This window comes from Peromyscus maniculatus, chromosome 9, assembly GCF_049852395.1.
Source record: "Peromyscus maniculatus bairdii isolate BWxNUB_F1_BW_parent chromosome 9, HU_Pman_BW_mat_3.1, whole genome shotgun sequence".
NCBI classification, from domain to species: domain Eukaryota; kingdom Metazoa; phylum Chordata; class Mammalia; order Rodentia; family Cricetidae; genus Peromyscus; species Peromyscus maniculatus.
Window position 1 is genome coordinate 98,927,002 of NC_134860.1, and position 22,708 is coordinate 98,949,709.

At 39.3% G+C, this 22,708-nt stretch overlaps 1 long non-coding RNA gene across 2 annotated transcripts in view; it reads right to left on the reverse strand.

Annotated features, from left to right (window-relative positions):
* Positions 1 to 536: 536 nt before the first annotated feature.
* Positions 537 to 22,708, reverse strand: part of LOC121832125 (uncharacterized) — a 28,211-nt gene continuing 6,039 nt past the window's right edge. The window contains exons 2-4 of one of the 2 annotated variants that reach the window (XR_013042119.1): positions 14,716 to 14,813; positions 10,660 to 10,764; positions 537 to 708 (exon numbers count right to left, since the gene is read on the reverse strand). This is a non-coding gene — a long non-coding RNA (uncharacterized LOC121832125). The remainder of the gene's footprint in view (positions 709 to 10,659; positions 10,765 to 14,715; positions 14,814 to 22,708) is intronic. The other variant, XR_013042118.1, reaches the window with a different exon arrangement.

A 22,708-nucleotide genomic window follows, 5' to 3' on the forward strand; every position in this document is an offset into this window, starting at 1 on the left:
TCCGTCACACTTGGCTATAATTATTCATTCAGTACAGTGCACTTGACTCTATAATGGCCATTTGGCTCAGGAACCTTATTTGCACACTGGCTGCTGCTGTGTTCCTAGTACTTCCTGACAAATGCCACAAGTACAACACTATTTGATGAATGAGTGAGAGAATGAACTGACTAAACCAAATGAGCTAGTCACCATCACAGACATCCAAGGTGTTTGAAACAAATATTGACTACAATCATTTGGATTTGATGTAACATAATCAAAGAATTTGCCATTTATCTGATATCATCACACTCACATGTTGGATCATAAAATTCACACATGCCATCAAAAAAAATTTTAAAAGCTCGTGAACAGCATGCTAAATGTGCCTACATCCAATTTACAAATATTCAATTTGCTGACTAGCAGGGCTTCTTAAACATTTTCTACTCACAACACCTTTCTGTCCAATTCTTACTATGCAAACCCAGGTACTGAAAGGTAGATCCACAAATCAAACATTTACTGACAGCAAATCATAAGCCAATTTATTTAAAACAATTTCAGTAGACATAATTTTACCAAATGTTCATGTTAATGAGATGGGTTCAATTGTTTGTCTTTGTAGAATACAGAAGTCTTGGTTGAATATTTAGTGCTGCAGGATACAAAGTTTCTTCAATAGTTTTCAGGATTGATCGATACTTGATTTTATTATCATTAATGCTGAAAAATAGATATTTAGTGTAAATACTTATAGAAAATGTTTAAGGTCATTTCAGAAACTATTCAGAAATCTGCCCTAATCTTAGCCCAGAATTCATTACATGAATATTTCATGAAACTCCAGTCAGTAACACAAATAGAAAATTTTCAAATCATTCAAACACAATGCAGCACAAAAAACTTACTACTTTGATAATTAAACATTGAGAAAAATATTTAAAGTGCTGTTTACAGTCATAAGCTTGTATAATAATCCATTATGCCTCTATACAAGGAAAAACTTTGAATGTTCAACAAAGCTCATAACATACAATAAATCTGAGCTAATGTGATCAGGCAGTATTCATTAGCATGAGAGTGTGTACAGTACATAGAACTACCATATACTAATATGTCCAGAACCAAGACTAGAATAAAAAAAAATGCATTATACAACATGGGCAAGCACTGTCCAAAACACCTGAAGTTCAGGGAGCATTTGATTTAAATTGATTTTTTTTATCATTGTGTATTCCCAACATTTTTACTACTGCCAAGTTTTTCATGCCTCACACCCCAATATCTGGAGTCATAACCCACATCTAACTCTGTAACAACCAGATCCTATGGTCATTTGACATTACTTTAGTTCTTTCTGACAAAAGTTTCAACCTCCTTACTGTCTAGAATAGATTATAGCAAGACCTGCAGGTGGGCACTAAGTTGAGAACCCTCAGCATTTTCCTAATGAGAATTGTCTCCTGAATATCTTATTACACCTCTAGAAAAGTTCACCTCATAATATTTCGCTTTTACACATTCAAAAAGGCAAAAATTCATATTGGCAGCCCCCTGCAGTGTGGAAAAAAGAGAGGACTTACTCAAAAGTAAAGAACCATTTTAGATTAAGTCTCGTCATGTCGCAAAAAGAGAAACACAGCACACACCATTGCCGCAGTCACTCCACTTACAGAGCAAAAATGAAAAATGAAAGGAAAGAAAACAAACAAAAGCCACCTGAACAAAAGAGAAATGTGCTTCACTGCCTTTTCCCACTTCTGTGCCCCCTTCCCCGCCCCCCCCCCCCCCCGTCCCACCCATACTCTTTCAGGAGAGCAGGAGACAGTTTATCTCTGGGGCATCTGCATGCTGCTCTAATTTGAAATCCTATCACACTGAAAAGTGACAGGCATCACCAGTGTTAATTAGAATGAATCTTATGGAAACATATTTTCCCTCTTTGGGGCTTTAGAAATGAATGGCTTTCCATTGGTGGATTATTTGATAAATGACCTGAGCCGGTGGCTTCCTAACATCAGCATCACCTGGTAACGAAGAAGCCTGCACTGTTGTAAAGGGCATCCCACAAAAGTATTCACTCTCCTGCTTTCCAGCCATGAGCTGACCACTTCTTCAGGCCTCAAAGCCACTGGCTACTGACATTCTTCGGCCAAACAAAATGTCAACCTTGGTTGAAATGGAGAGCTTAAAGACCCTTCTATGAGCTAAAGTTTTTCTTTACAATATTTCTGCATTAGACTGTCCTGAGTATCTAAGACCATCTCAAAAGTTTCCTTCTCTGACGTTACTCACTCCTCAAAGAAGTGCTATAAAGTTCTAGTCAACCTCCCTGTAAAGTTATGTCAGTGCATATAAGCCATTTGTTCGAAACACTGAATGAGCCCATCAACCATTTTGATACATTGAGTTACCTGTTCATATCACCTCTCTTCCTTGGATGCAAGATCCTTCTCTCACTGCAAGCCCCTGCATAAACAGATCACACTGTTAAGCAAATAAATAGGCCAGTGACTGTTACTGGAAACCTAATAACAAGTGTGCTCCTTCCCACTCATTGCAGTGAAATATTCAGCAGAGATCTGTGGGGCGCATGCATCAGCCTACAAGTTGGCAGACATACCTTCCTACTGCCATATGGGGTAGTCTTCAAAAAGGCAACCTTAATTTATTTGAACAGATTTGTGTCATTGTCTCTCTTAGGAAAAGGAGCCAGCAAAAAATACTACTTTTGTTCAAATATATTCCCTTCCCTCAGCCAGGCTTGTAATTGACTAAGAAGCTGAGCATTGGTCTTTAAGGATTAAAACATCACTATCCAAGAAAGTGATCAGTAACACAGCTAACACAGTGACAGAGTCTACTTAAGGTAATTAATAAGCCTTTGTCACCAATTAGTACATTATTGGAGCATAGGATCCAAAGAAAGGGACATTAGTCTGGGAGGTGGGAAGAACCAAAGGGATAAGGCCACAGGGTGGGAATGGGTAAGGGCTTTGGTAGGAACAACACCTAGCAGCACCATGAAGAAACCCAAGGAAGACATACTAACAGCCATGATAGATGAGGACCCATAACCCTCAGTATCCTTCATACCTTTGCCCAATAATACTTTCATTTTTAAAATACGTGGTCTTCTGTGTGTACATGTACACACACACACACACACACACACACACACACACACACACACACAAATGCACATGCACACATGCATAATTAGCATGGCTATAGAAAAAACTTTTAAAAAAATTCTTAAGAAATAAGTCACAGCATCCCATATGAGCATACTACAAAAAAAGAATCCTGAGGATTTGGTAACTAAGCGATGCCTCTGTTATGTTTATGAACTTCACTGGGAACTTTGTTGCTGACATAATAGTTCCATATCCACGAAACTGGACACTAGCTATGAAATGTGAGATGTGAGTACAACCAATATCCACATGTGCTGGAAGACACTAGTGTACCAGCTCTTCTTTTGAAAGTAGTCAGTCTCCTTCTGCCATTCGAAATGTATGATTACATATCCAACTGGTCCAACCCAATTTACATTCACAGGCTGGAGGAAATACCAATTTTTAACTTCTGGCCAATCTAGACAAAAGAGTAAAATGCAGATTGAATGAACCTTTTCAATAATATGTCATACTTCAGATAAACAAGATGTTAAAGAAAAATACAAATTTCATATTTTCATGGAACATTCAAGTTTACTTCTCATTAAAGAAATTTAAAATAAAACCAGAAGAAATACAGGGTTCTTATATTTTAATGACACATTGTTTAAAGAGCGTCAGTAAGATGGGGATAGTTGGATAAAAAGCATTTGCCACAAATGTTCAATGACTTCAGTTCAATTCCCAGGTTCCAAGGTGGAAGAAGAGAAGGGATTAGCAAGCATTGTCCTCTAATCTCCACGTGCATGCTGTGGCATGCACACACCTGTGCTGGTGTGGATGAAAATGACCGGAGCAGGCTCATGTCCTTGAATGCTTGGTTCCTCAATGGCAGAACTGTCTCGGGAAAGATTATGAGGTGTGGCCTTGTCGGAAGAAGTGTGACACTGATAGCAGACTTTGAGGTTTCAAAAGTCCAGCCAGGCCAGCCTCAGTTTCTCTCTCTCTCTTTCTGCCTGTCACTTATAGACCATGTGTAAGCTCTCAGCTCCTGACTGCTCCAGTACCAGGCCTGCCTTCCTGCTATCATGCTCATCACCATGTAATCATGAACTCAACCCTCCAAAAGTGTAAGCAAGTCTCCAATAATCTTTCTGTAAGCTGCCTTGGACAGTGTCTCTTCATAGCAACAGAAAAGCCGCTACTACAAACCAGCCAGAACTCACACACCACATCATATGCAGACACATTTACAACAATAATAAATAAAAAGAAACTACTGATTTCTTCGGCAGCACATATTATAAAACTGAAATTATACAGAGACAATTAGCATAATATGCAAATTTGTGAGGCATTTTATATTTTTCAAAATAAAACGTATTCACATATAAAAATAAAGCAATTATTAAATCCTGAAAAAGTTGCAATGAGATAAAAAAAATGTTTGTGCACAGAGTAAATAGATTAGCATAATCTAGAAAACAGTTTGGCAATAATTGCTAACACTTTAAAAATTATTCTTTTCTTTCATTCAGCAATCCTGTTCTAGGAACCTATCCCAGAAGAAGAAACATGGTTTCCACTTTAAGAGCAGGAATGTTGGCAATGAGAGAAAATGGCTGTAATTGTGAAGTATAAAAAGGCAAAGTATAAGTAGTACCTAACTAAAGACGGAGAGATAAAAACCTGATATCATCTATACCACAGGCTGTTACCTGCCTCTGCAGGGAATATTAGAAAATATTCATGATGCTAAATAAAAGCAAGGACAGAAAATTCATATAAATCATGAAGGTTATTTATTTATTTATTTATTTATTTATTTATTTATTTAGTGTGTGTGTGTGTGTGTGTATGTGTGTATGTGTATGTGTGTTTGAGACAGGGTTTCTCTGTGTAGCTTTGGAGCCTTTCCTGGCACTCACTCTGTAGCCCAGGCTGGCCTTGAACTCACAAGATCCACCTGCCTCTGCTTCCTGAGTGCTGGGATTAAAGGCGTGTGGCCGCGGCCACCTGGCAGTGATTTTTAATTCATAAACTTCATGCAACAAAGAGAAAATACCAGAAGAAAGCACTAAAAGTCTGAATCTCTGGTAAAGGGAAATGCAAGATAATTAAATTGACTTTTTTTTTTTTTAGTTTTCCCTATACTTACAAATATGCTATAGAAAGGCGCATTTCTAATAGAATCATTAAAAGTAAACCAAAAAATTGTCACTTAAATAAATAAAAGTCATCCTTCAAAGAATTAAATGTTTTGCCTTTGTCTTTATTGTTGAAAATGTTTAAATTTCTTTCTGAACAAAGAGTTTAATTTCAGTTTGCAATCGGAACTTGGTGAGCTTTTGCTTCCTAGAAGCAGGATTTTTAGGGTGGGATGGCAAAAACCACTGTGTCAAATTCATCTGCGTATCTTCAGCCCAAGAGCACTGAGCTCCCTCTCAGTTCCCTCAAGGGGTGGCTCTCCTCACATAGCAGAGTATGGTTCGCAAAGAATATGCTTGGTTCTTGTATTTTTCAGCACTATGAACTCTGAAAACAACTGGGAGTCTTTGTGGAAAGGGGAAGAATGATGCAGAGTCTTCATCGATAGGGAAAGTATTTTCCTCTTACAGTGAAACTGCCATGAAAATATGAATCCATCCGATGTCATGTTTCTTTAAAAATCTCTTTGGGATGGCTAATCGTGGCTACCAACTTGATTACATCTGTAATCAGCTAAAACACTGAGCTGGGCTTGCATATAAGTGATTCTCTTAATTGGATCATTTGAGATGGGAATACTTTCTTCTGTCAACCCACATGAAAGAACACAGAAGAAAAGAATTGTCCCCTTTTGTCTGTTGGCCCTCACTCTCCTTGGCAAGTTCATCTCTTCCGTGGCGGAGGCATTCCTTCCCTGGTATTAGAGCCTGCTTCTTCAGAATTCCAATATAGACTCAAGTCTAGCAGCTCTCTAGGAGTTACCTGGGGTTGCAGCATCAGATTTGGACCTCTGAGACACCCAACCTCACAGACTGAACAGCTGCCTGATTCTTTGCCTTTCCATTGGGAGATAGTAACTGTTGGACTACCCAAACCACAGCCTGTAAGCTGCTCTAAGAAATCCATATATCCGTATGTGTGTATAATATATATAAATCAAATATATATGAATTTATGTATAAATACAAATATATTCATTCATTCTATCAGTTCTGTTCCTTTATAGAACCCTAAAACACTCTTTAAGAAAGAGTTTTTCAAAATGTTGTATTTGTGCTCCCATCTTCAGAGATAAGAATTTAGAGTAACCAAGTTCCAAAGTGAACAGGAGTATTTCTTTGTACAAGATGCATGTTAGCAGCAGAAGCATTTTCCTCTTTGAACACTTTCCACTCTGTTCATCTTGTGATCACAGGATCCTGTACCCTGCTCCTATGTCCTCTGCAACATCTTGCTGGGTAAGGCCACACACCTGCTTCTCATGGACTCTCTTCCCACAACTGATCAGGGAAACTCCACCTCGCTCCTCTACCCATCCAAGTTCCTGCTACAGTCTGCAATTCTCCTCACCCCAACCAATTATAAGAAAACCTTTGTGTTCAGCCACATCTTAGTTATATCCAAAGTCTTTCCTGAGCTCTTTCCAGGCTTTATCTAGGCTTTGGCCTCTTACCAGTGTTTTGATGCCAATTAGTTCACATATCTAAAAGCAACATGAGAACTACAAATTAAATGGCATCCAATTAGCTTCATTTCATTTGTTACACTTCTTTTAAGACTTCTCCTCATAATAACCCAGAGATGCCTGGCACCAGCTAAGGCTCACTTCCGAAAGACACACAGGCTCTCTTATAGCTTCAGGACAAGCTGGATGAGCTTCCTCTCAGCTTTAGGATCTACATCGGTTTTGCCCCCAATTCTGCTCATGCCAAGTCTGAGAAATTTGTGAACTTCATCTGACAAGTTTCCTTTCTTAAAAGCTGAGATTCTGTTCTCTGTGTTTGGTGTTACACATGTAAGGCAAACACAAAGCTTTCACATTTTCATTTTCTATACTCTTGAGTTAACCCATCACAGTTTATTGATCAGCATCGCTCTAACCACTTATGAACAATCGTAACTAGATATTGGTACACTAATGGAACATAAAGCATGGGGTAGATGCATTGGAACAAAAGCAGCTTTCCTCGTCGTTGTGTGGATTTTACCTCAATAATAAGCCTCTGTGCATCAAATTGATTAGATTTCTTGTAAAAGAATAGCTGCCGTTGCAAATCCAAAATAATAGATGGTTGACATGTGACACTAATAGTAGCCAATAAAACAGCTAGAGGAAAATTTTCCCAAATGCTTTGTAAATTGATTATCTATAATACCCTATGATAAATTGACCCATAATGTCATCTGATGGCTATTTATTTAGGCAGAAATTCAGTCTGGGAATTTGAGAAACAAATCCCAGCACCGTAAAGATGATGGGAATATATTTCACCTTCTTCCAGAATGGCAGGCATTAGTAAGGTTTAAATAAGCTTTGTTTTTGCCCATATGCTTAAAATAAGACTTTTACTGACATGAATTTGGACAAGTGATAAAACTACTGTGTGTAGAGGCTTGATGGGACCTTTGGTTGCATCTCAAACTGAAAGTATCTGTTTTTATGGAGGAGCAAAGAAATAAGGAAGAGAGGGAGGATAATGGAGGAGAGCAGGAGAAAGGAAGAAAGGGAGATAGGGAAGGAGGGAGGGAGGGGGATAATGGAGGAGAACATGAGAAAAGTAGAAAGGGAGGGATGAAAGGAGAGAGGGAGGGAGGGAGAGGGAGGGAGGGGGATAATGGAGAAAAGCAGGAAAAATCAAGAAAGGGTGGGAAGAAGAAATCAACTTCCAAATTTCCATATTTCTTTAACAGTATTGACATTGGACCAGATAGCCAGGGTCAAAGTGAGTTACCCCCAAGTTCTCCTTTGTGGTTAACTTGATGTTCCGTCACTGCCAAAATCAGTTCATTCTTTCTTCTCATTGTCTCTTCACGTGTTCTTTACATTCCCTCAACCGGAAGACAATCTCTTCGTTCTCTGTACTGCCCGTCTCTACCACATGACCTCTGGATCCTAAGCCTTCTACTCTAACCTGGCATGAGTCTGCTCTACATTCTCATTCTAGTGACTGTTTCTGTTCTCATAACGCTTCAGTGGGTCTCTATTGCTAAGAAAAGCAATTTCCTAATTATTTCTCTGCTGTTATATGTATGTCCCATACAAACTAAATCATAAGACTTGAAACCTGGCTGCAGTGTTCTGCTCTTTATATGGTCTCTTGCCCATAAGTGCTAAAAAAAAAAAATTACCTCTCTTCTATTCAGTCTTATTTTATTTTACTCCGACAGAATCCATTGCCTTTTGTTGTGTATCGACCATGTTGAACTGACAGACAACAGTTCCTCTCCTCCACACACTGGGACCACTGAACAGCTGAAGAGAGAAGAGATGCAGAAACAGGACCAAGGTCTAGACACACTGGCACAGACAGGACCAAGGTCTAGACACACTGGTACAGCCTAAACAGCCAGGAACTGAAGTATGATGGTTATGGGGGGTGCTATTTCTTCCTTTGTTTATTTTCTTGATTGTTTGGGGACAGGGTCTCATGGTAGCCCAGGATAGTCACTCACTGCAAAGACCAGAATGGCCCTGAAGTCGCCTGCTTGAGCCTCCCAAGTGCTAGAATTGGAAACATGTGATAATTAAGCCTAGTTAATATTGATTTTGAAGAAGTTCAAAACTTATCTCACCAATAAAAAGGCACAGATGAAATACATCCAGATCTATTGTACTTCCATTTCCCTTTGAGTCTTTTGCTTTGTCAATTTTAACTTCATTTCTACATAAATATCCTTTAATGATCTTGCTTTCATTTTTATTCTCTTTAAAGGGGTGAGATTATTGTTCTGCATGTTTCTGTAACAAATTCTATTGAGTATTCTCTACTGCTTTTTGTGTAGACAAATATTACACACTGATGGTGGGAATGTAAAACAGTCTAGCCACAAAGAAAATCAGTGTGTGAGTTCCTCAAAAACCTAAAAGTTGATCAGCTTTATCACTTCTGCATTACTATGCTAAGTCAGTATAGTGTAGAGGTATTTGAATATCAGTGTTTACTGTAGCACTATTCACATTAACTAAGCTATGGAATCAACCTAGGTTTCTGTCAAGAGAGGAAGGTGTGTGTGTGTGTGTGTGTGTGTGTGTGTGTGTGTGCATTTGAAAAGAGAGACACAACAAGGGAGTACAAGAAAAAGAGAATATATGCAAGTAACATTATATTCCTGCATGGAGAAGTTCTTATGGAACCCAGTACCATATACAACAAACTTATAGCAATTCAAACAATATTAGTCACAACAAAGTGCTGTGGGATGTCTTTCTGCATGCTATGAATATGTGTTGCTCTGATTGGTTGATAAATGAAGCTTTTTGGCCTATGGGAAGGCAGCTTAGAGGCAGGTGGGAAATCCAGAAGAGAGACAGGAAGAAGAAAAGCAGAGGCAGAGAAGACATCATCCCACCATCCAGGGAACAGCATGGAAAACCAGGAAACATGTGGTGACATATAGATTAATAGAAATGGGCTGAGTTTACTTATAAGAGCTAACTAGCAAGAAAATTGAGCCATAGGCCATGACCATGAAATTTGTAATTGATACAAGCCTCTGTGTGTTTACTTGGGTCTGAATGGCTCTAAGACTGGGTAGGACACAGGAAAACCTCTGACTATAACTAAGTATATGGTCTTCAATGATTCCCACTTACTGATACCTTTCAGAATCCCCTTCTATTGCATATGAACTAATCCCAGTGAGTTGCCCCTAACATGGCACCTATAGCAAGCACAATGAGATGTTATTGCATGATCCCATTCATAAAGACTGTGACTTCCACTTCCTAGTAACTTCTCTCTATTGTCTGCTCAGTTTGGATATTTTGAAGAAGTAAAACACTCTCTGTGATAATAAAAAAAAAAAAAAAGATATTGAGTAGATGGCAAGAACTGACGGTAGCTTCAGGCTAAATACCAGTAAAGGACTGAAGCCCTAACACAAACAGCCTTGGAGAGAGTCTGAATGCTGTGGATAGCTAAGGAGTAAATGAAGAAATGGATCCTGTAGAAATCATGGCTTCAAGTAAGAGCATAGCTTGGCCTGGCACCTTGACTTTTAGCCCTGTGAGAGACCCTGAAGCCCAGTGCCTTGTAAAACTATTTGTAGAGCCCTTGCCCACAGAAGCTATGAGATAAACACTTTTAAGCTGCTAAATTTATGTGGTAATCTATTGCAAATAAGTACATAATCACGTTACCCAACCTATTTATCTATATAGCCTCCCCAAGGCAGAAACTGAATGGTAAAACTAGGCCAATATAAAAGTCAACACCTAGTACACTAATTGGCAGACTGATGAAACAAATGACTGACTTTACTGGGCCAATGTTTCCAGTTGTTTCAGAAAGTAAATATCATTTGCCTTTCTCCATGTAGCTAAATTATACATATAGTTTGTACTAACCTTTCATACCAGAGGCAATTTTTGGACTTTTTCCTGTGTCTTCTGTCACATTTCTTTTATTGTTCTTAGAAGAAATGCCTTCATGTTATCTTAATTTCTTTGTACCTAAACAAAGGGGTATATAACTCACAGAGTGATTACCAAGAGAAAGTATAGATTTGCTTTTGAATAATGATGCCAAAATAAATAAATAAATGTTTCTTCTATAATTAAAATGTGCCTTGTGATAAAAGGATAGAGATGTCATCCATGTCACTTAAAATGCTTTAAGCAGAAAATTACATAAAGATGAAACTCACTTGATTCACACCAAGAATATATTATATATTAATAAGTCATGACTTTCAGATTAGAGTTTTAAGTAGATAATCAAGAATCAATTCTTTTCCCATCTTATAGTCTCTTCTTCTCAGGAAACTCCACCATGTAACAAGATGGCTGCTGGTATGCCACAAATCATATCCTGACATAAGAATATCCAATGGAAGGAAAATGTCTCTTCCTGTGTATCTCCTTTTTAGTGGAAAAAGGTCCCAGGAAATACATAACAGACTTATTTGTGTCTTAATGACCAAAGCTAGATCTTGCAATATGTCTTTAATAGAACTGTGGTAAGCAGACAAGAACAATGTGATTGCTAGGAGGCGGGCTGAACACCTGAACAAAAATGAAGCAGCAAAATGTTCATTTACATCCACAAAAGATAACATATAAGAGCATGTGACTGACTGACTTCAGAAATGTGGTTATGTGGCTTCAGCATAGGGGTAACTCCTGTCACATAAATGATTTGAGATTGCAATTAAAGGCTAACAAGATAGAATAGAAACCATCATTCACCTACACAAGTCACCCACTTTCCAATAATCCCCTTAAACTTTACTACTGTAGCAACCTAATCCTAACCTGGGAATCTTGGTTTTCAGTTGCTCTGTCCTAAGGTATAATACAGTGTTATGGCCTTAAAATCAGTTCTGGAAATATGGTGTGAATAGAGTCGTGACAATTAACAAAGTAATAATCAACTGAGAAACATATGTATTTTATTGAAAAGCCTGCATTACGGGAGAATGACTTCCTTTTTATTCCATATACTCTTCATTATGTGGGCTTGTACAGGTTAAAACAAAAGAAGAAGGCAGCCCCTGGAAACCAATGTCACAGCTGAAAGCCTCTGAAAGAGGAAGCACAGCCTGGGATCAGATAAGCAGCCAAGTTCATTAACTTGTCTCATTGCCACTGTTAGAAGAAATAGATCATGAGTGTTAAGAATGTGAGATCTGGGGTCAGACTTAGCTTGAGTCTTGGCCCCATATCTTATTTGGGATGCCTGATTTAACCTCTATAAACCAAAAGGTCTCCATCTTTAAAATGGTTATCATTGAATAGACCCCCCAGGGTCGTTGCAAAAGTTAAATGAAAGAATGTTCATGAACTACTTGATCAGTATAGCTGTTCACCACCATTACTATTTAAAATGTTCTTTGAAACACTTCTTAGCCACATACAATCAACTGATTTCCTCTGTCTTCCTGAAACATGCTTTGAAGTAAGGTTGACAGCTAGACGTCTTGTGTGTGGAGCGGTGGGATGGATGAAAAAGGCTCCAGAAGCATTGTTCCACTTCAAACTGGGTTCCAATGGAACACGTCTTCTCCTTCAAGTAGGATACAAAGGCTATTCAACACAGTCCCCTTGGGGAACATACAGCTTGTGTCTTCCCTTCTCCAGGGGCTCAGATGTCTTGCAACTTTACTGACTGGCATGTTGGTTTATCCTGCCAACTAAGGCTCTATGTATTTACCCAGCCTTGTTCTCCTAGTACTCACAAAGCAGAAAATATTGTTAAAATTCAGAATATATTTCATCCCATGATTCCTTGAGCAAATGTGAATAACCTCACAGAAAACTGAATAAAGCATAGAGACGAAGATTTAAAGAGGCATTTATTTCTTTAGTTTTTATTCGGATTTACAATTGGCTTTTTATACTTGATGGATGTGCCCTGGTGAATCACCTTTACTCTACTTTAAAGGAATCTAAATTCATTCTCAGCCCCCTCATGATTGCAAACTCAACCTGTTAAATTGTTTTTCCCCATCACAATCACAGGGTTCTGATCTTAGAAACCTACTTAGTAAGCTGTGAGGAGCATGCAGCTAAGCTCAGGTTATTTAGGGGACATAATCTTCAGACTAGATACAAGGTGACATTTTCTGGTATATCTTTCCTATTTTCATTCTATTGTTCTATTTTTGTTGTGATTCCAACACAGTTTCCCAATTATCTTTAATAAAACTGTGTTCAGATGTTTGGGTGTAAGAGATTCATCATCACCCATTTTCTGAAGTGGAAAGTAATTTTGCTTGTAAATACAGAAGGAAATGTAGTAGCTTGACATTCTCTTAAGAAATTATCCTCCTTACTGTCATATTGGATCAAAAGACTTAAATTTTCTTAGGCATTACATACTAAATTAGCTGAGTAGAAAAAATTTAAAAGAATACTAATATAAATATTAACTCACATGGAAATTCTTAGAGAATCATTTGATGAAGAACATTTTGATAGTTTGAATAAAAATGGCCCCCAATCAGTGGGACCAAGTCCTGTGCTCATTGCATGAGTTGGCTGTTTGAAACCTGGAGCTTATGCAGGGACGCTTGGCTCAGTCTGGGAGGAAGGGACTGGACCTGCCTGGACTGAGTCTACCAGGTTGATCGCAGTCCTCGGGGGAGGATTTGCCCTGGAGGAGGTGGGAATGGGGGGTAGGCTGGGGGTAAGGGGAAAGGGTGGGAGGGGGAGAATAGGGGAACCCGTGGCTGATATGTAGAACTGAATGATATTGTAAAATAAAATAAAGTAAAAAAAAAAAAAATGGCCCCCAACGACTCACTGTTTGAAAGGATTAGGGGACTTGGCCTCATTGGCATAGGTGTAGCCTGGTTGGAGGAAGTGTGTCACAGGAGGTGGGGTTTCAGGTTGCAAAAGCTCAAGCCAGGCCTAGTAGCTCACTCTCTCTTTCTGACACCCGAAGATCCAGACATAGGACTCTCAGCTACCCATCCAGCGACATGTCTGCCTGCAAGCCACCATGCTTCCTGCCTTGATGACAAGGAATTAAACCTTTGAAAATGTAAGCCAGACCCAATTCAAAGTTTTCCTTTAGAAGAGTTGCCATAGTCATTGTGTTTCTTCAGAGCAATAGGAACACCTAACTAAGATAAACATGATGAAAATGAAAAGTGACTGGAAGGGATGGGAGATGAGGCTAACTTGAGGAAAATCCATATTGTTGTTTCAAACCATCTTTACTACATATATGAGAAGGTATATGAAGATGTTTTAAATTTTATGAGAAATGTTAAGAAAGGCTAAATTACAACCCAAAATCTTAGTGTCCTACAAATAGAGTCATGGAAGTATGAATAAAACTAATTTAGCAATATGGATTGCTAAGACTCAGACTAATCATTTTGTTGGAATCTAAATCAAACTTCTAAGTGTAAGGCCTGATTTTCTCCAAGGGTGGGGGGATATTCCTAATGCTATTCTTTCTGTAGCATGGAAAATGAGAACCAAATGGAGCTCATACTGAAATAAGAGATTCCATCCCCTTTTCTGGGGTCAATGGGTCCACACAGGTGGGAATGCCAAGGCACTGGAAGCTTCCCTGGTGGTCGACAAGTGTAAAAAGATGAAGAGCTCTCTTGCATTTAGACAGTCCTTGCTCTTGTCCGCTCCATTCAGCAGAAAGGGGCAATCATTTGAGTAAGTTCTATCCTGACCCCTACAGCTAGAGGACAAAAACTTTGCCTTACTTTGTAGGAGGTAACAAAGATGAGTAGTCATCTCTGCACAGGACATAGTAAGGAAAGCTTGGCAGCTGAAGCACCCTTCACAGGAGAGGCAGGAGCAGTGAAAGAGAATCAATGAAAATTTAGGTTTCACTAAAATTTTTCCCTGATTTCTTCATTTTCCCTCCTAATACAAAATGCACTTGAAAATACCAAAAATAAAAATGATGTTCTGCAAGTTATAGTCCCATTTCCTCACCTCAGAGCTCTGTCAGGAAAGAGTGGTGTCTTCTTATACTTTATAATTATGCATAGTTCATTTTTCTTCAAAATGCACATTTCAGTTTGCTTATAAACCTAATTTGATTGGTAAAAGCTTATGATCAGCACAAAAGATACAGAAGGAAGGGATTAAACATCTTACTTAAGATTGCTCTAAATAGAGTATGTATGCTTTATCTTAGTTCTAACATCTCTTAGTCTAGAAAGGCTGAATGAGAATGCATGAGCAAATTTGATCATACTATAAACAAAACCATTAGGTATAGACTTCACTAATTCTCTGCATGTATACTTCATAGCTTGGTCTTCAACAAATGATTTTCCATATATAATAAAGCTATAAAATGAAGCAAGTCAGCCTTTAAAACACTGTTGATATTAGGAGCAACAATTCAGTTCTGGCTATCAAAAAGTCAACATGGCCAGCTCTCAGAAGTTTGGTACAAATCAGAGGAAAGCCAATGGATAAGTCATTTTCTTTCATTTACTTCTGTCTTTCAAGTCCTACGTTCTGTTTTCTGCAGAAGGAACAGCCATGTAGTGAAGACCAAGTCTTTATATTTTATGTAGGATCAATACATTTGCAGGACTCGAAAAACAATTCACCATTTATGCCACCTGCAATGAATGCCACCACGTTACCTAGCTGGATGCATAGCTCAGATTATCATAGCTCTTATTAAGCCAGAACTGTGTTTTAATAAATTTTTCTTATATATTAACTTGATATATTAATTTTTTTGCTGTCCCAGACCACAATCATGTAGACAAAATCATGTAGAAGACAGATTGTATCTAATTGCTTAGAGATTTCAGAAAACAACAATTGCTTTGAATAATGCTGGGTTCCTTTCTTGCATGCTGCATGTCTGTGGCTTGCCTAAATCTCAGGATTCTTTGTTTTGTGTCAAAGGCCATCTCAACATCTATTTGCTTCAAAGTTACCACTTTTGGTTTTTATATTTGGAAAATTTGAAATCTTTGTAATGGCTTTCATTACTTAATGGTGCATTCTGAGAGGCTAGGAGGTAACAAGAGCTCCAGCAAGAGCTAAAGAAATACACCAGACACAGCTCTGGCACTCACGGACCTCATATTGTACAGATGGGAAGACAGATAGCAAGTAAATAAACAAAAAAAAACAAGCCAATTTTCAGGAGATAGCAAGTGTTGCGCAGGAAACGAAAACAGGAGCAGTGTGGTCTGGGAGAAATGCTGGGGGCTGGGTAGAAAGGCTAACGGCTGAGTGATGCGGGAGCTGGTACCTTGCTGTTTGACATCCAGCCTCTGTAACAGTGTTAATATGTCTGCCCTAGCCGACAGACACAGCCACTAAATCAAACACATATTTCACAAAGTAAAGGAATCCCACTCCACATTAATCCCAACTCACACTTGCTTCACTTAGGACTGAATTATACTAACAACAGCTAAAGGGCTGGCAGGATGGGTTGGTAGGTGGGGGCACTTGCTGCCAACCCTGATGCCCCAGGTTTGATCCACAAGATTCACTTGGAGGAAGGAGGGAACCTATTCATTCAGGTTATCCTCTGACCTCCACACATGCCCACAACAGATATATGCAATCAACATACATATGTACATACATGAATTTTGAAAAATAAATGGAACAAATCTGTACACTCACTTCTATAATAAAATAACCAACCTAAATTAGGTAAGAGCAAACTACAAAAAATTGCATAATATGCAATTTATCAGTTTCTCTTTGATACATAAAAAATATAAATGAATAAGACAAAACAGTGGGATTTTAGCCACCAAAGGAGAATAACATATTATAGATTCTTTAAGTAAAACAAAATTATGCATGGAGAAATGGTGTTTTGCATTGAAGAAATGAAAATTAAGACATCATGAAATGAGTTTCTGCTGAAAACAGCAGCCATTCTGGAATGGTGTGCTGGTGTGAGCTTGGCAGATATGGTACTCAGAACTAAAAACAGTGAGGAGGCCCAAGTCAGCCTGTGGAAGACCAAATCCCAAAGTTCAGCAGAAGCCATGAAGGTGTTTATATCACCTCAGTCAGATTATTTCTCCTGAGAATTCAATAGAGGCAGAATAATATAAACATTTTAAAGTTTCTGCAGAACAATGCATTGAATAAAAAATAGAAATTAGCCCATATCCTTAGTATTAAATAAATATTATAAAGAAGACAAGAAAATAATTACACATGAAAGTAACAAAAGATATGGTCACTGAAGTTTGTATAAGAATTCTCAAAGGTCAAGTGTGGAGTTCATATCACCAATAACAGCACTTGATACACTGAGATAGGAAGAATATCAATTCAGGACCAGCCTGGGCTGCATAGTGAGAGCTCTTCTCAGGAAAAAAAAAAGTCTTTTAGAAACCTAGGAACAATATAGAGTAATGGTTTAGAACACAACTATTGAAATCAAATGAACTAAGGCAAGAATTGAATTCTGTCTTTGTCACATACAAATTAGGTGAACTAAATTCTCTCAACTGTAAGATGGAAATAATAGGCTAATGGTGAATGTTACTTGCAAAAAGCAAGTGCACAGCTACATATCTAACCCTGCTACAGATGATGTTCATTGTTTGCAGGTACCACAATTGTCATCCTTTTTCTTTTAAACATTTATTTGTAACCCCCAAATCAATTTTCCTGGTGTTCTCAAAGTCATTTGAGGACATGTGCCAAGTGACAAAGATATGAGGCCTTATCTTACTCAGTCCAGCTCTCTTGCAGGGAGAAGGATAGAGATGCTATGGGCAATCCGGGTACCATGAGGGTACCAAGGCCAGGTAAATGGAGTCCTTACTCCAATGCAGCATGCATCGGTAGAGCATCATCAGGTAAATCAAGGCAAGCCACTAGGTTATGAACTTGGTTTTCTCATAAGTAAAATATACAAAACAGAAGATGCAAAACGAATTGGCTTTAAGATTTAAGATTATAATCTATGTGAAGCATAAGCATATGCATTTCCATATTTCTTCTAGTACTGATGATTCAGTATTTACTTATCTAGCATTTGAAGGAACTCTATAGACCACACATGCCACAAATAATGAGACTCAGCCATATCAAACTGAAACATTTGGTTCTCACAAAATTCCTCAGAACAATGCTGAGCTACAAACTGGGAGCAGCAGAGACCTCCCCAGGGGCTGGGCATTCAAGAAGATGGCAATGCAGTCACTTGGTTCTGATTCCTAAGAACCTAGAGACAGAATACACTTGGTTGGTGGTGGAGGGGACTATCACCCACCTACATCTGTTTCTCAGGATACAAGGCTAGTTGACCACTAGCAGAAGTGTCTGGACATCGTTAGCCATGATTGAAGTTACCCTGCCTCTGCTGGCATGTTAGGTCTCTAAGGTAGAGTCACTTTTGCTAAGACAACTTAACAGGACTTTTACTGAGGGTAGACCAATGCAATCAATTAGAAACCACCCAAAGATTCTTTCTAAATGGAATTAGCAGCATACATCCCAAATCTGGCCATGGCAAAGATAGACAAAGAGCTCTGAGGTTGAGGCCTTATCAAGAAGGAAGCCCGGAGGATTCTGTCTATAGATTGGTCAAAAGGAAAGTACTTATCCTCAAGGAAATAATTCAAGGTAAAGAAATATTATGTGTTAAATATTAAATGTCTCCAACTTGTTTATGTTTTGAATACTTTTCCCCTTTTTATTGTAAATAGATTATTTTCTCATATAAAATATTCTGATTATAATTTCCCCACCCTCTACTGTTCCCAGTTCTTCCCCTCTTCCCCTCTGTTCCAGATACATGCCATTTCTGTCTCTCATTAGAAAAGAACAGGCTCCTAAGAGATACAACCAATGACAAAGTCAAATATAGTAAGATGAAGCAGAAAGTTTCACATTGAAGTTGGAAATGGCAACCCAACAGGAGGAAATAAGTCCTAAGAGCAAATACAAGAGTCAGAAACCTACTCATTCTCACAGTCAAGAATCCCATAAGAATACTAAGCTAAAAGCTGTAATAAATATGCAGAGGACCTGGTGCAGGAACTTTAGAAGGTGAAAGCAAGCTGCAAGAGGTAGGCTGCTAGACTCACTCCACAGGAAGTAACCTGGTACTAGGAACCTGATCAAAACCCTATGACATGGGGAATCATAAGCACTAGGAAGAACTGAATAGTGCTGTTAAGCTGAATTCACTGAGTGAGAAACTGCCCTGTAAATAATTATGTAGATAAACACGATTCTCAGCCTTAATCAGTAAAACCTCTCTTTTCAGAGAGCAGTAGTGAATGCAAAGGTTGCTCAAGGTGCAGAGAATAAATAATGATAAGTGCCAAGCCTTAAACAAGTCATTTACAGCATCCTCTCAAGGAACACTGGATAATAGGGGATGGGAAGAATGTGAGAGCCAGGATATAAAAAAAAAAAAAAAAAAAAACAAAAAAAACCCCTGCAACTTAACAACCAGACAAGGCACAGCCATGGCCATCACACATTCATGACAGCTGCAGGTGTCTGCATGGGGTCTACACAAGAATGGCCCCGTCAATAGTCAGACATGAATATGGGGAGGGGTGGCTGGGGACTCAGGGGACCCTACCCCTCACTTTGGAGCTATTTGCTCCAGATAGATTCACAGACAGAGTAAATCACTGCCTTTAGTCATGTACCCACTAATGACTCCATCAAGCTCAAAGAGATAATTCCAATCCAGTTGTCACACAGATGGTCCTGGTTAAACTAAATGGGTCACAAAACAAAACCAAAAGTCATGAATCTGGAAAGAGATTGGTGGGGAGGGGGAAGGGGCAGGATGGCACAGATGGGAGGGAGATAAGGACAGAATGTAGGGGAGAGAACAACAGAAAGTAGGAAATTGTCAAATAACAAAAATAGTCATTTTTAAATGAAGTTTTTTTAAAGTGAAGTAGGTCAAATCCTTTGGAGACTCCTATCCCCAGCCTTGCCTGCCACCCTCTGTGGTCCCTGGCCCTTCTGCATGTGAACTGCAATATTCTGTCTTGCTCATCAGGAACCAAAACCTTGAGCCAAAGTAGCCCGGTCCTAGTAGTTGTACTGAGGCAGCAAAAGCATAATGAATCCATGAAGCAACATCGAAGCCTTCTCCCCAATGGACTGCAGAGCTGGGTCTGAATACAGGTTTGGCTACATGGGAAACGGCGCCTTTTTAATCCCTTTCTATCTTTTCTAAGTGTGTTCTTTTACAGGCTGTTTTGTCTCACACATTTACAGAGGAGGGACAAGTAGCTTTTAATATGATTACTGGGATGCAAATCCCTACCTTAAGGAAAAGAAGTGGCTCTGCCAGGGTGCTAATGGAGTTCAGTTGGAAGCCTATCACCCAGTATTCTTCCTGAGAAGTCCTCAGCTGGACAGCACGAGAGCCCAGATGCCAAGCCGTGGGCCCCTGTCTCTAGGCAGTACCATCTGCTTCCCTGGAAATTTCCCCCTGGCATTTAGTTGGCAGCTTTAGGGTGGCCTTGAGGTCGGGGCATGTGAGAAGATGCCGCTGTGAGGCTGTCTGGCTGTTCTTCATACTTGGAAACTCATTTTCTATCATTTACTAGAATTAGCATTTGGTGAGATTGGCTTTCTTTAAGGACAATAGTAGTTGAGGTCTCCTTAGCAGGAACTTAGCGAAAAATGAAATTGGGCTCAATTATCTCTCACTGTTCAGAGAATTGTGTTTTTTCCTTAAGACAGCTAAACACAGGCTTTTCACAGAGTGTGTGGAAGACCTCAAGTTTGCACAAAGAGTCTGAGTGGAAAAAATAAAAAAGGAAAGGAACGGGTCCCAAAGGCCAGCAAGTGTAGGAGATGCTGCACATCACAGCTTCTTATAACTTCACTGCACACATTAAGAAGTAACAATTAAAAACAATAATTTGGGTGCTGCAGAGATAACTCAATTAATATCATAGGGACATAAGGACATGAGTTCAATCCCTGAAAGTGTAAGAAAGGGAGAAAAGGGGGAGAGGTGGGGGTGGGGCACAGACAGACAGGGAGAATGCCAGATGTGATGACTAGCACTGACAGGATCCCTGAGGCTTGCTAGCTGGCATAAATGACTTGTCAAATTCAGGACCAATGAGAAACCCTGTCTCAAGAAGGTAGATGGCTGTACCTGGGAAATGACACTCAAGATTATCTTCTGACCTCCATAAGCATGTATATCCACACACACACATGAACATGCACTCACCAAAACCAACCAATAATCTTACCATGATCTAACCCACTATTTCCAAAAGTTGGGGAAACAGTATTTCAATTTAACACTGCAACCTTACAGACTGTAAGTTGTATTACTTTGCTCCCTAAAAGAGATGATGAGAACACATCAAGGCACATCTTTCACCAAAGGGGCTCAGTGGACTAGGGGCAGTCTTTATGGGCTGCAAAGAAGGGGGAAAAAGTCCTCTATTGTACAGATGCAGCAGCTATCGGAATACCACATCTATTTCATGAGATGGAGAGAATTCATTTATTTTCATTTTTCTCAATTAGGCAAATATTAGCCATGTCTGTACTGATACCATCAGAGTGCCACATATAAGAAAACTATGATTAATCTAAGTGAATCAACCAGTCATGCTCAAACTAAAATTGAAGTGGTGCTTATATTAAATGCATTAAGTGCTACACTGGAGTCATTGTGCTTCTGTGGACTTCTTTTGAAAAGCTTATTGACTACTGAATGCTCACCTCCCTCATCTGTACAACCAGGAAGTCCTCTTTCAAGAAACTACCTCCAGCCTGACAGGACAAATATCAAGTCCTAATGAGAAGAGCATTGGCCAGGACCTAAGAAGTACTAACAGGAAAAATGACCAAGAACAAACAAAACTCACTACAGGCTACCACTGCAAGTGACCGCTCAATGACATTCTGTACACCATTAGACTCGATCATCTTAAAGACTGGGAACATTTCAAATAACTCTCTCCATAATCATTCAGGTGTGCTAAGTAGACATGTTATGAATTTTAAACAAAACAAGAAAAATACAGCATTTCGCTGAGGTACAGAGATAATACCACAGTCACACAGTGGACACTCAATAACAATTTAAGAATAAAAGAATAGTTCATTTCCACAGATAAGTCACAGCTTTACAATTCTACAAATTAAGGGGGAGAAAAGTCCACCAGAGTCTAAAGATGGGGGAAGTGAAAAGTCAAAATATCAATAAGCTCCTTATGTGCATAGTATGGTGATTTTAATTTAAAAGAATGGCTCTCATAAGCCTGTATGGGACTGGATTAGACCCTCTATATAAGCAAGACAGTTGTGTAGCTTGGTCTGCTTAAGAGGTGTAGCTAGAGTTTTCCTGCCTGGCCCACAGTCAAGACAAATCTCTGTCTCCTGACATCCTGCCAGTCCCACAGCTGCTCAGACCCAACCAAGTAAACACAGAGACTTATATTGCTTACAAACTGTATGGCCATGCCAGGCTTCTTGCTAACTGTTCTTATATCTTAAATTAATCCATTTCTATGAATCTATACCTTGCCATGTGGCTCGTGGCTTACTGGCATCTTCATATGCTGCTTGTCATGGCGGTGGCTGGCAGTGTCTCCTTCTGCCTTCCTGTTCTCTCAGTTCTCCTCTCTGTTAATCCCGCCTATATTTCCTGCCTAGCCACTGGCCAATCAGTGTTTTATTTATTGACCCATCAGAGCAACAGATTTGACATACAGACCATCCCACAGCAAAGAGGCCCCTGAAAGTAGTATCAGAATCTACCCCTGGTGAATGAGCTGGCCTTTTGGAGCCCAGTGCCTGAAGTGTGACATCTTGCTCGGCCTTGATGCAGAGAGAGAGGCTTGGACCTGCCTCAACTGAATGTACCAGACTTTGCTGACTCCCCATGGGAGGCCTTACCTTTTCATAGGAGGGAATGGGAGTGGGGTGGGGTGGGGAAAACGATGGGGGAAGTGAGAGGGGGAAAGAGAAGGGG